Genomic DNA, 14803 nt, shown 5'->3' on the forward strand with positions numbered 1-14803 from the left:
TACATTCTTTAGTCTTTTGGCAAAGATGGACATGCAAATTTTGTAATCGATGTTTAGTAGTGATATTGGTCTATATAAAGCACAAGATTTGTGATCCTTACCTTATTTCAGAATGGGAAAGATTATTAAATATTTCCAAGATGGGGGATTATTCATTTTTGTTTGATTGTAGAGACAGTATTTAGTAACATCTTTATTATGTATTCAGGGAAAATCTTATATAATTCTGTGATTATCATCATTTAAGTTTTTGACTTGTTCTTTCACTTCAGCTAAAGTTATTTGTTTATTTAGTATGCTATTTTGCTGAGTTGACATCTTAGTATTTATATTTTTTGTATAAATGCATCTTTTACATTATCTGTCTCTAAAAGTGGACTTTTATCATTTATTCATTGATAATGAGTTTTAAATACTTCTAATATACCCTTTAAATCAGTTGTTCTCTTAACTGAGTTATTACTTTTGTATTTAATTTCATCGATATGATTTTGTTTATTTAGTTTTTTGGATCTAATAGCCAATTTGTGTAGATGTCTAGGGTTTACAGAATAGGATAGTAGTTTTAATGTTTCTATCTTTATAGCAACTTTATGATTTATTATTTCTAAATATTTTTGATTTAATTTTGAAATTTCAATATGCGCTGCTTTACCATTTAACTTTAAATTTAGTTTTAACTTATCTATATTGTTTTGTATTTCTAAGAGTTCTTTGTCCCATTCTTTTCTTTTTTGAAGGTACCAAGATTTTATTCTGCCATAGATATAAACTTTTAATGTATCCCATAATATGATATCTGTTACCTCACCATTATTGTTGATTTCCCTAAATGTATATATTTCTTTTAAAATCCGTTCCCTGAAGTCTTTTAGTTTTGTTATATATGCTGGAATCCTTTGTAGAATTATCAAATCATCATTTTTCATAGTTAAACTAAAAAAACAGCATTGCGGTCAAACAGTGGGCATGTCTTTATCAGGACATCACTTACTTTTGAGTATATATTGTTTGAAACAAAAATCTTGTCAATATTTGTTTGTTTGCCAAATCTGAAAGAATAGTGTGTGTAATGTAGTGAATTTTGAGCTCTTAAATTGTGTATGTCTCTAAGGTTCATTGAGGTTATAATATCATTTAGCTTCTTAGCTTGTGTTGTTAATTTTATTTTACTATTTCTAGAGGTGACTTTATCTGTTAATAAGCAACTGAAATCTCCTGCCAATATAATTTCCCCTTTGCATATATAGTAATAAAATCCAGATATTTGTCGACATATTTATTTCCGAACTCAGGTATCCAGTATGAATTTATTAATGTGTAATATTTCCTATTAATTTCCAATACCACTAGACTTAACATTCCATCTTTATCTGAAAATGTGTTTATAATTTTAAGTATTGTGCAAGTGTTATTCCATAATATAAGTGTGCCCCTTGTTTTAGACTTAAGACAAGAGTCAGCAAGTACTGTATAGCCATTAAAGCATATTTTTTGTAAATCTTTCTTCAATAAATGTGTTTCTTACAAGAAACTTATCTGCACTTTATGCATTTTGATAAACTTAAGCAAACCATCTATTTTGGTATTATTATTTATACCACTGACATTTAAAGATAAGCATTTATAAGTCATTATATATTATACTTCTATGTAGAGCATCTAAAATACATTCCATCTGCACTAACTTGAAGTATGTTATGAAATGTTTTATCATGCATGAATAAGAGATATTCACTAATGAACTCTGAAACCAATAACTATATACACCCACAGACATGAAACAAAGTTTCAGGTTTAGTTAAACAATTAACTAAACCACCCTTAAACCACATCTCACACATCAAATACACTCACAATTTGCATCTGCTTAGTACAAAAAATATATAAACAATAACATATTTTCAAAGCAACCATATTTAAACATGAACCTATAAAGTACATTCTGTAATTGCAGTAAATTTCTTTATAATTATGTATATAAACAATTCAACTGCACTGTTCTACATACGATTAAGTTTACCAAATGATGTGAAGTTTTTTGTATAAAACCAATGTATAAATATATAGATATACAGATAGTTTAATACATTTCAATCATAAGTGAAACATTTCTTTCAGCCATCAAAAGCCAGGATCTTTTTGTTGAGACTCCTTCTAATACCAATAAAATCAGTTTTATACATATATGGCTATGCAGTGTGCTCCTGAAAGCATATACAATATAGTTTACAATGTTGCCTCATCTTTCACATTTCTGAATGAATTTACTTGCAGATGTCATTTATTTGATAATAACACTGCATAACTATGATATTTCTATAGTTAGGAGAGAAAAAAGCACCTTATATTTTACTATTAGAGCTCAAGCAGTTTATACTATATCTGATGTTTTGATCTATCTTTATATTTATAGTCCTCCATTTCTTCTGTGTATGTAATCTTTTAGTGATTTGAAACAATTCCCCAAAACCTCCATTGTCATTAACTTTTAAAGCAATGCATATTCTACATGCTGACAAAGCCTTTTACAAGTTGTGGCTATTTACTCGTGAAATCACCAAAATAGAAACCTATATATAACTTTACTTAACATATACTTTACAGCCTGACTATTTGTTTACTCCTATTGCTATTGTTTCTAAATACAGTCAAACATTAATATTAAATTATGATTTTCCACTTAAACTTTATGAAACAGATACTGAATTAACTGTCTGTGTTACAAATCAAAAATTTTATTAGAAATCTATAGCTTTGTGGAATTTAAAAGCCAAAAGATAAGTAGAAACTGTTTCTTTCACTTCCATCTTTCATTTTTGGCTTCATTTCTGCATTTTGAGACTGTGCATGGGTTCAAAGGTCATGTGATGTCATCGTCTTCTATTTCCTTGGTTCTGGCTTCACGGGCTTGTTGCTACTAGGTTTAACATGCTCGTGCATGCTAAATACAGTCACAGGAGATGAAGTGAAGCTTTTTTTGGCAGGAATTTTGATTTGTGAAGCTTTTTCTTGTTCTTTAAAAAATTTATAAACACTCGTGCAGCCTCTACTGCACAAAATATAAACTGTTCACATTTAATCATGCTATCAAGACAGTATATCCCTTTTTAAGCATCATATTACAATTATATCACTTTTAAAACCTACCATTTAATTTAAACCAATTAGATTACCTAGTCAGCCTGTCAATGTCTTGAATTACTTTTGTATTAATATGCAGGTTAACTAGTAGTTTAATAAATACTTAAACTGAGCAATCCTTACAGTAAAACTCTTAAAGACAGTAAAAACAATCCCTGAGATTCATGAAAGCTAAAACTCCATGCAGGAACAGTGTAGCAGCTCCTGCATGGAGTTCAGTCACCGAGCAATTCAGCAAACAGCTGATCTGATGTGTACGAGCCTGTCTACACTGTTCCTGCATGGAAAACTGTGCAGCATGCTAATTACCTCATTTGCTGGTGAAAACCATGCAGATGAGGTGAATTAGTGATTCAGGAAGCTACCAGGTCTCCATGCAGGAACAGTCTCAGTGCAGAAATGTGTTCAGTTACTAAATGAACACATTTCTGCAAAAAAGAAAATGGAGGCATGACAGAACAAATAAAAGCATGTATTCACATCTGTAAGCATGACAATGACCAAATATATGGCCATTGGCATGAATAAATGTTTAATCTTAATATTTTTTTTTTTTTGTGGCCGATCTCAGCTGTTTAAGCATAGAGCAGCTGCGTGCAAACATGATCATGCTGAAAACAAACAAAAAAAAAAATGTGAAAACCCAAGTTTAAAAAAATATCTGCATTTTGCCATTATATTCTATGGCATGCATAATTAAAACAATACCAGGGGACAGTGGTTGTCAAGGGGAAAGACTCTGTGTCAGTGCAGTATCTATGGGCTAAGGCAGTAGGGTATGCAAATGAGGGGAAATTTACTGAATAACAAAATATTCTAAGTTCAAAACCTGCACCTAACCATGTAGGTGCTAGAACAGGATATGTAGGCAGGAGGGGCAACTAACATGAAAAGGGTGTGTGTCATGCTTGCTGTAAGCACATTGGAGCACTGTTCCTGGGTTTGTGCTTAGCTAAGCCCAGCTAAGCAAAGGGGTGTATCTGAAGGTGTATAACTTTGTTTACTCCAGCTAAACGTGTTTGCACCAAGTCTTAAAAAAAAAAAAAAAAAACACAGGAAATGGCAGCACTGTGTATATGTAAGCAAGGGGGTGTGTCAAGGCTGTATAGCCTTGTCCACCTTGCCTAAATGGGTGTGCACAGTGCGCACCAGGATTTAAACCACAAAAATAATAAAAATTACAGGAAATGGCAAGGGGAACAAGAAAACAAAAGGGAAATAGCAGAACAGAGGCACTCAAATACAAGTAATAGAGCTGACAACTGGAATGTATCATGCTCAGCCAATCACACAGGCAGCATCTGCAGCACACCACTATAAATGATGCAAACACCTTTCAGTCTGTTTTTTCCCATAAACTCTACACCACTGGTGTACACAGAGAGGGAAATTTTACCTGACAAAAATAACAAAATGTTAGGGGCTGCTGTCGCTCTCATACATCAGTATGTGCAAGAGGCTGAGGGTGGTAAAGAGGACAATGCTAACAACTGCCCCAGACTTATGAGGAGGAGGAGGAGAAGAGTGTTCAGGCCCAGGGTAACCTACCAAGGGCTACATGATCTGGAGATAGTAGAGCACTACAGGGTGGTTAGGGACATACTGCAGCAAATTGTGGAGCTGTACCAGCCTCACCTCACATCCAGAACAAACAGAGGGGAAACCATCACAGTGGATACCAAGGTATGTATAGCTTTAAGAATACTAGCTACAGGTACTTTCCAAAGACCATCTGGAGAGATCATGGGGGTCTCATAGGCATCTCCATTCAGGATACTCTACCAGTTCCTGGATGCCATGTGACCACATGCCAAGGAGCACATTAAATTCCCCACCACCTATGAGGAGATGACCCACAATACGCGTCTCTTCCACCATGTAGCAGACTACCCAGAGGAACTGGATGCCATAGACTGCATGCACATCCACATCAGAGCACAACCTGGTGACCAGGGTAGGGTCTACATAAACCACAAGGGTTTCCACTCCATCAACTGCCAGGTCATGTGCGAGGCATTATCATGAATGTGTGTGGTGGCTGCCATGGAAGCTATCACAACTCCCACATCTGGCAGTCCTCACAGCTGTATCAGTTGTTTGTCAGGGGAACACCCCATATGGCCATTTAGTGGGGGATGCTGGCTACACTCTGGAGCCATGGATAATGGCACCCATCAGAAATGCACACACACCCACACAAGAATGCCATAATGAGGCACACACACAAACCAGGATAATTATAGAGCATGTGTTTGGGATGCTCAAGTCACGTTTTCGCTGCCTTGACATATCTGGTGGAGCTTTGCAGTACTCTCCAGCCACATGTGCACACAGGGTCATAGTATGTGCCATGCTACACAATATGATCCTGTGAAAGCAGCTGCAGCAGGAACAAAATTGGGAAGGGCCACACAGCTCCCCATCATTGCCAAGACCTCCACAGGCAAAGAGTGACTCAGAGGAGGAACATCCTGAGCCTGCCCCTGTAGGCAGACAGAGGCATGCCCAGTATGCCCTGGCCTTGGCAAATAGGCAATGCATAGCACATACACTGACACTGTAGGGCCCCAGGGACTGATCTCTCTCTCTCTGTCTAACTTGCACACACAGTAAAATGGATGCCAACCATCACACCACCTATACCTGACCATGTATAGGCAGTGTATTGCGTGCATCTGACATAGTCAGCTCTCAAGCACCACCCTCACAACAGCTGCAGGCACAAGGTAAGCCAGTCTCTATAAGAAAATAAACTAATGGAGTGGAATTTTCAGATAGCATATCTATGGTATTGATCAAGCATGTAAGGGAATGGGGTGGCTAACTGGGATAGCAGCAGACAACTGAAAGCTCTATGAGACAGCAGATGTGTATCCCCAGTGCTGCCCTATCCACACAATGCAGTGCCACCCTAGTCGACAAGTACCACTGCAGTATATGTGGTGAGCCAAATAACTGGGGAGGTCATAGGTCACATGCATGGATGTCAAAATGGGGGTTCCATACCCACCACCAACCCCACACAGCAGATCAGCTGTAGACAACCATACAGAAATGCCTGGCAAAGATCCCCACATGGCGACATCCATGAAATCCACACCCACAGACCTTTACACAGTGATATCATAGCAGGTCTGGCAGTGGCAGTATGGCTTTGAAAGGTAAGAAGTCTGAAACTACAAATTTCTATGCCAGAACAATCTGACCTGTGGTTGATACTGTTATGCCTGTAGTCTGAAAAATAGGGCACACCACTATGCTACATGGGACCAAAATGTTAAGCAAATATCAGCACAGTCTGTGCAGATGTGTATTGTGTACAGTTGTGTCACCCCCCCATAGTCCCATAGAAATGCAGTAACATGTTCCTAGACTTAAGCAGCATCCAGCTCTCACCCAGAGTGATGGCACAATAGTAACAGAAAGCAATTGTCAGTAACACCCACATTCAACTTACTGATGCCATCCCAGGGGTGTCGCCCACTGGCAGCCTGGGAACATATGATCATCAAAATGCACTGCCCTGCTACAGATGGTCTGCATCTGTCACACCTGGCCTACAGGCCCCTGGAAAATGCCTATGCCTCACCCACAGTGCCCTTTAGGGAGTGTCATGGGGTCCATAACACCAACATAACACAGTCCACAAAATACAAAGAAAGACCATGCTGACAACTGCTAGGAGCAAACCTGCCAGCCTCAGGGAGCCAGAAATCAGGACAAAGCCATGAATAATGGGGTGATGAAGGTCCAAAGAGAAGGACACCTGTGAACTACTGCTCTAATAATGTTATAAAGTTGATGGAATGATTTGTAGTAGCATAGAATGTTTGATGGGTGCGAAGTCTGAAACTGCAATGTCAATTGCCAGTAATATCTGACTTCAGCCCTGAGTGACTTGCAAAACACTTTTGCTGGAAAACCACACTTGTTTGGGTAACCAACAAGATATATGAGTCATGGATGTGGACATTCTGAGATACTCTGTACACTCGACAGGCAGGGCTAGGAGTTTAAACATGGAAATGTACTAACTGCAGGCAGGCCTAACTCTGGAAGATGTTGACATGTCTGTACCCACAGAACCCTGGGCCACAGCCATGGGGAGTAACACACCCCTCCTTGATCACACATCCTATGCAACATCCTGACTCCAACATGTGGCCATCTAAGCAAAATGAGGTGGCCCATACATATATGTGTCACAAACACACACCTACAGGCTGGTCAAACAGTCTGACACACACTAGACCCCCCAAGTGCAGTCAACCATTGAGGACATCCCAATTCAAAGTACTGGTAGCTATAGGCAAACATATTTGCCCAGGACACCCCCCCCCACATATTCTATCCCCTACAAATCTATCTGGAGTCTGCCTGTCACCCTGATCCTGTCTGACTTATATTACCCAACTGTGGACTGGAAATCAGACAAGGCCAGAACATAAATCCACAGAGATTCCACTATTGGAATATATCACCAAGGTGCTGGACCATTTCCACAGCACCAGCATTCAATTGCTTGTAGGCACACCCCTCAACAAGCTGGATTGTGCAAGAATGCATAGCATTTGGCCCATAAACCTTGTGTGTGCATCATCCATCCTGTATTCCTCTGCTAAATCACTGTGATGATCTGAGGAGGTATGGCACGAGGTACTGAAACAATACATGACAGTGTCAAATGCCATATATGACAAATGTCTGCTAAAACAAGCCCTGTAACCCTAGCAACCCATACATTACTGAGAGAAATTGTCACAATCATTTTATGGCCCATTATCCCCACATTCTGATAGGCAATCTCCAGATATCCTGCACCAACAGGTTGAGAGGCATGGCTGTAACACAAAACAAACTGGACTGGAGTGCAACAATCCCTAGAATGGAGTCCCACAAGTACTATAGGCGGACACACTGGGCATGCTCATACACTTAGAGAAATGTCAGTAGGATCTAGGAATGAACAGGCCTTCCCCACCCAGTACACTTCCCCTTTCCCTACTCTAGCAGTCCTGCACATATCAGTCATCTTAGAAGTGCCTTTCATCAGGCCTCAAAGCCATAAGCTCTGTGGCACGTGCGATAACTACAAAACACGATAGTAGAAATAACTAATTAAGTAGGAGTACAAATCTCAGACCTGGCAAATGTAGAATTGTGTGTATGTGGGTGACAGTTGTGTGTGCAAGACTGAGGGAGTTGTGTGTTTGTTTGTTTATAGGGGAAACAGCTTTATGCCATTCCCTCCCATGACACTTCACAGTGCCCCACTTTATCAGTCCCGATGATATCAGTCCATTATCAGCAACCTTGGCCAGATGTCAGCCCTGTAAGCTCAGTAGTGCATGTAATAAATGCTGAGCGCTATAATAAAAATGACTAGTTTGGCAGGGGTTTCACTCTTCTATCCAGCAAGTGTGTGTGGGTATATATATTTGTAACTAGAAGTATTTTGATATGTTTCCCACCCACTGCCCTACTTTATAAGTCCTGCTGATGCCATTCCCCATATCAGCACCTTTGGCCAACTCTCAGCCCAGTAAGCTCTGTAGCACATGCTGTAACTGTGTAACTGTATGGTACAAAGCACTAGTTAGGCAGGGGTCCTGCTCTCGCATCTGGCAACTGTATTGGGTGTATATGTATGTCTGTTTGTAGGACAAAGTGCTTTGGTAAGTTTAATACCCACTGCACTACTTTATCAGTCCTGCTGTCATTTCCTTCATAGGTTCACAAGTGTGTAGAAGGTAATGGCCCAGGAGCCTTAACAAGCCTAGCACATAGAAGGACCCTGCCATTGTGCCACCTGATGTTATGTCCCAGTGCCTGTATCAAGTATAGCCACTGCAGTGATCCTTGGGTTGAACTGTCTGTTACCCATCCACTCATCAAGATTTCTCTGGAACAGGGTCAGCTAGGTGCTCTGCAAGACATGTATGGGAAGTGTATTCCAGGGCATGTGTAGTCTCTTGGTGAGGGACTTGTCCCACCAGCATGTTGTGGTGATTGTGGTACTGAGGTAGAGGTCTCTACAGTGTGTGGTGTGGATGGATTTATATGTAGTATTTCTAAACCAGCTGGGTCAGACATGGCATTGTAAGTCAAACACAGCTGCTAATTAGGTGATATGACACAGAGAATAGCTTGGGTCTTCTGAGTTTGTCTGTGTAGGATGTGTGTTTAATGCCTAGGAACCCCTTTGTGATGTGCTTCTGTGGCTTTTCCACCTGTAGCAGGTGTCTAGTGAGGTACATGGCAAATGGGACATAATACTTGGAGAGTGGTCTAATGAGGGAATAGTTAACAGAGATCATTACCTCTGTCTTCCTGAATGCAAAACCCTTGGTAATGCAATGTGCCATATAGAAGGACTTTGTCATCACAGTGGCAATGTAGTGCTTGAAGGAGAAGTTGCTGTCAACCTGTGTCCCCAGATCTCTTATAATGCCTGCAGTGTTCATTGGGCTCTCATTGATGTGGAACTTACTGAGAACTCAGTGTTTCACCAAAGGGGATGATGATGCATTTTGTGGTGTTAAGCTGCTGGCCATGGTTTCCACACCACTCACTGGTCTCATTGAGGCCATTCTGTAGGATGTCTGCATCACTTGTGGAGTTCATGATAGCTCCTAGCTTGTAGTCCTTTGTGAACTTGGTCAGCCAGTGTTGGGATGAACTCCTGAGAAATAGATGCTGGAGAGGACACTATCCAGTACTGATCCCTGTGGGACTCCACTCATGACTGCTTGCCAGTCTGACTTGGATAAATAAAACACAAAGTCTCCAGATAAGATGAAATCTGCTTTACTGGTGTCTCCTGGAACCTTGACTAAAAAGCCTTCAAGGGATAATTCATACACCAAAAGCACATATTTCATATACAAAATCACCACTTGTAGGTTAAGTAATTAATTACAATGACATCATGAATTACAAAAATTAAATTTAAAGTGACCTTTTCCCTTTTAAAAAAAACACTCTTAGTATCCCCATGTTCCAATCAAAACACAAATACAAATTACACATTTCATGTATAAATCCATAGGTGCAGCTGTGTTCGGCTCGTTAGGGGACAGTGATTGAACTTTGTTCTCAGAGATATGGAAATTGAGGGAAGAAAAATTTGCTGCAGATCATATGTAGTCCCTTGGAGATGTAAGTTCACAAATAAGTGAGTTTGAGAGACTGGAGAAATTGTTAGTCAAGGAGGTTACTCTTTTTTACGATACAAAACTCCTTGACAAATATCTGGTGTCTAAGTTAACTCCTTGCAGTCTTAGAGTTGATCAACTTCCGGCGTTCGAGTTCATGGAACAAGAGTCAGACCTGCTGAAGGAATGGAAGACGGTGTCATTTACCTGTACTACGGTGTGGTTGAAAACTTTAATTAAGCACAACCACAGGGCACAGGAGAAGGTGCAAGCTGATATATTGCACTTACAGGATGAGTTACTAAAAGCTGTCTCCAGTGAAACCTTTTCAGACAAGATGAAAGTGTCTGAGGTGGAAGAGGATGTCGTTTTCCGAAAGAGATGTAAACTTGAGCGTGCTATCAAGGACTTTGAGAACAATTTGGTTTACTCATGCCAGAGAAAACCTAAGAGGGGCAGGAATATGAGTCTACGTAATGGAGCCAGTTCTCATGTGCCAAGAGATTCATCTGTGTCTTCTTTTGAGACGGTGCCCAACAGCAGAAAAAGTGTGTCATTTGAAAATTTAAACAAAGAAGTAAACAAGGAAATGCAACATCAGCAATGAAGCAGTCCCCAGCAAACATGAGGTAGAGGCCAGAAGTGGCAAAGGAACAACGGAGGTACCGGGCCGAAAAACAGGAGCAGGAGGAGGAGATAATTAATTTACATGTGGACTATGTATTAGCTCAAGTCAGGGCTGAAGACACTTTGCCTAAAAGGTATGATGGAGTTGGGCAGTTTGATATCATTAATTTGTCATGCCTTTAAGTTAATGAAAGCGCAAATGTTTATTAAACAAGGGTATTCAATTTGAACCCACATGGTTTCCCAGTCTAGCGGATTTGTTCCTTGAAGTAGAACATTTTTGCAGGAAATTAAATCTTACAATGTTTTCCATAGTGAAAATGTTCAAACCAATTTAAATGATTCACACTTAAATATTTCAATGGGGGAAGTGGATAGGATGGACTCTGAAAATCCACTGTTAGATTTATCATTGCATGAAAATATTTTTGCTAATATTAATGATGTGGAAGCAACTTATCAAGAAGAATTTGTTAATGGTTTCATGCATGATGTGGAAGACTCAGTGAACATTGATAACAATAATGGGAGTTGGGATTTGTTACTGGCTATGGAAGGTTGAAAATTCCCCCTGTTCCCTATGTAAGTCACTTTATCCCTCCCAAAAACACTGTTGCTATTAATGTATTTGAAAAAACATTATGCAAGGAAATTGAACGTGAATATAAAATGTTTGTAAGAAAACAGAAAACATACAATTTAACTAAAGATGAGTGGGCTACATTGCAAATGTTATGGAATGACAATGAGAACCTGTTTTTTCCCAAGCAGACAAAGGAGGCAATTGGGTCATTTTGCCCAAGGATAAGTATAATAGGATGGCATTACAGTTGTTAAATGGTGAGAATGATTATGCAAAGGTGAAATATGACCCTAGTGCTGAATTTAACGCTCTGCTGCTAGAAATGTTGGACAGGGGTGAGAGGCTTGTTTTTTTTTGACACTAGGGATGTTAAAAATTTGTTCATCAGGAATCCCAGGAAAGCTAGATTTTTCACTATCCCCAAAATTCATAAAAGCATGATGGACCCTCCGGGAGACCTATAGTTTCTGGGGTTGGTGGCTATTTACAAAATGTGGGAATTTTCTTGGATGAACAACTGAAAGGTTATACCTCTAGGGTGCCATCACTTAAGAACAGTCAATAACTTTGTGAATTAGTTGCGGAGATGCATTGGGAGTCGGATTTTTACTGGGCTTGTGTGGATGTGAGAGCTTTGTATACTAGTATCAGTCATGTTTTAGGGTTGGAGGCTGTAGCCAGGATGTTGGGTGAGGGGCCTAGAACAAGTTATATTTTTCAACTGTTGGAGTTCAGCCTGACACACAATTTTTTTTGAATTTGAAGAGAAGTTATTTTTACAGAGGGGAGGCACTGCTATGGGTGCCTTATTTGCTCCCTCTTATGCCATCATATTCATGAATTTTTTGAGAACAAATTCATTTGCAACAAAAGTTTTTTTACCAATAGGGTCATCATCTATAAGAGATATATAGATGATTTAATTTTTGTTTGTTAAGGAGAAGTAGGATAATTTCAGGAATTCATGGCTGAGCTAGAAGGAAATGATTTTGGGTTATCATTCACATTTAAAACCATTAAGGATGTGATTCAGTGTTTGGATGTGGAACTTTATGTGGGAAGCAATGAATGTGTCCAGTTTAGACCTTATTATAAGGAAACTGCAGCTAATAATTTTTTTATTGGCTTCCAGTATGCACCCATCCACTTACTGGAGTCATTACCATATGGGGATTATAGACATATTTTTAGTAACACATCTGATAAGAATACGGTAAGCAAGGAGTTCATGAAAGTGAGAAATAAATTATCTTCTAGAGGTTATCCAACAGACTTATTGGTCAGGACAGAAAAAAAGAGTCAGGGATTCAACAGAGGGGGTAATGGTGGTATAAAAAGAAGGAAGGAAGAAGGGTTTCAAGGTGAAAAAACAACAAAGGTGTTTTTTGTAAGTAGCTTTTCCCCTTTTTCCCATATATTAATGAATTTAGTCAGAAAATATTGGGTCATAGTTGTGCTGGGAGAATTAACCAAAGTTGTATTCCCAGAGCATATAATTTTCTCACATAAAAGATGTTTGAATTTAAAGCAGTTATATAGGAAGAGCAACAGGACAGGTACTGATGGTCGGGTAAGATGTCATCCCTGTCACAGATGTAAAGTTTGCCCGAAGGTAAGGAACCTACATGGTAGCAATATTAATGACAGAACGTATAAGGCAATGCAGTGCTTTACCTGCCAATCTAGTGGAGTGGTTTACATCGTAGGATGTGGTTGTTCACCGAGCAAATGTATATTGGACAAACCAAAAGACAGGTCAAAAAATGTTTTTTTGGAACTCATGGGGGACATTAGACACAGAAGACTGGATAGTTCAGTTGCTCACCATTTTTGTTTGAAGCATGGGGGCTCTGACTCGTCTTTATTTTTTAGTGTATTAGCCAAACCTTTGCACCAACATGGGGAAATATATAATGAGAAACTATTAACTTTAGAAACCAGGTTCATCATTAATTTCTACACATTATTTCCTTCAGGTCTTAACCTGGAGATTAATATAAATGTATAAAATCAATATAAATGTTTGTTTAAAAGTTCATTTATACATGAAATGTGTAATTTGTACCTGTGCTTAGATTGGGACATGGGGATACTAAGATTCCCAGGGATTCAAGAAGCTTGTCGCAAGAACGGTTTTAGCCTTGCGCTGAGCGTCCTCATTACAGATGATGCAGCAGTGCCATATGAATATGTATGAGGGCACGCCGCCGCACCCTCGACATGCACAGGAAGCATGTGCGAGTGCAAGGGGCATGTACAAGTGCTCTATGGAGTTGTAAACATGCTGCAACAGTTGTACAACCTACTATGCTTACTATTATAGCCCGCCTCTAATAGTAAGTCAGTAATTCAGTGTGCATGGATACCGAAATGTATGCTAAGCATACAAGAATGTCCACAAACAGTGAAATAAAATCAAAGTAGTAAACACACAAGCATGTAGTGAAATGTTGAGCCCTGTCCCTAGAACTTTCACAATTAGATTCCCCGTGTCCCTATTATAAATTTGTATTGCTGCAATATCGAAGGTGTAAGCAAAGCGCAGCATGTTTGCATGTTGCTGCCCTCCGTCGAGCGTAGCTTACACATAAAAATCATTCAAACAGAGAAAAACATGCATAATCAATGTAAATGTCAATAGTGTAGTGTTTAGAACATCCGCCTAACAAACAGGCATTCACGGTTCAACCCCAACAATAGCACATATCATTTTCCATGTGGAATGAATGTCGTTTTGCTGTAAAACTGACATGAGTATTGCATGAGATGTTTAACTAAATGTCATTCAATCAAAGTGGCACTATCATAATGAATAAGGCACTAGTAAGCAGGTGTAAGCACAAATAAGCAGCAGTAAACATATATAAATACCAGTAAGCAAGTCTGAGTGTACTTGCTCGGGTCTAAGCAGTGCCCAGTATAGAAAATTAAGTATGTACAGATATATTATATATATATATATATATATATATATATATATAGATATATATATATATATATATATATATCTATGAAGAATGAACGACGTAACAATAAAGCATACAAAAGGAATGAGAAGGGAATCAACAGAAACCCCAGTATTATATAGCACTGTCAACGTATGTCATATCAAGCTGGGCATGAGTGAGCAAAGCACTGCTACTCACACCACAGGCAGGATATTACCAGTGGGAGTAACATTGTTGATCTACTAAGTCTACTTTACAATTAGAGGGTGGTCCCTGGTGGGACTACCCAAAAATTAATAGAATGTTTGGACATCCGACCATTACACAAGCAAGGGCAGGTATATTCA

This window comes from Protopterus annectens, chromosome 7.part0, assembly GCF_019279795.1.
Source record: "Protopterus annectens isolate FY-2018-M chromosome 7.part0, PAN1.0, whole genome shotgun sequence".
Taxonomy (NCBI): Eukaryota; Metazoa; Chordata; order Ceratodontiformes; family Protopteridae; genus Protopterus; species Protopterus annectens.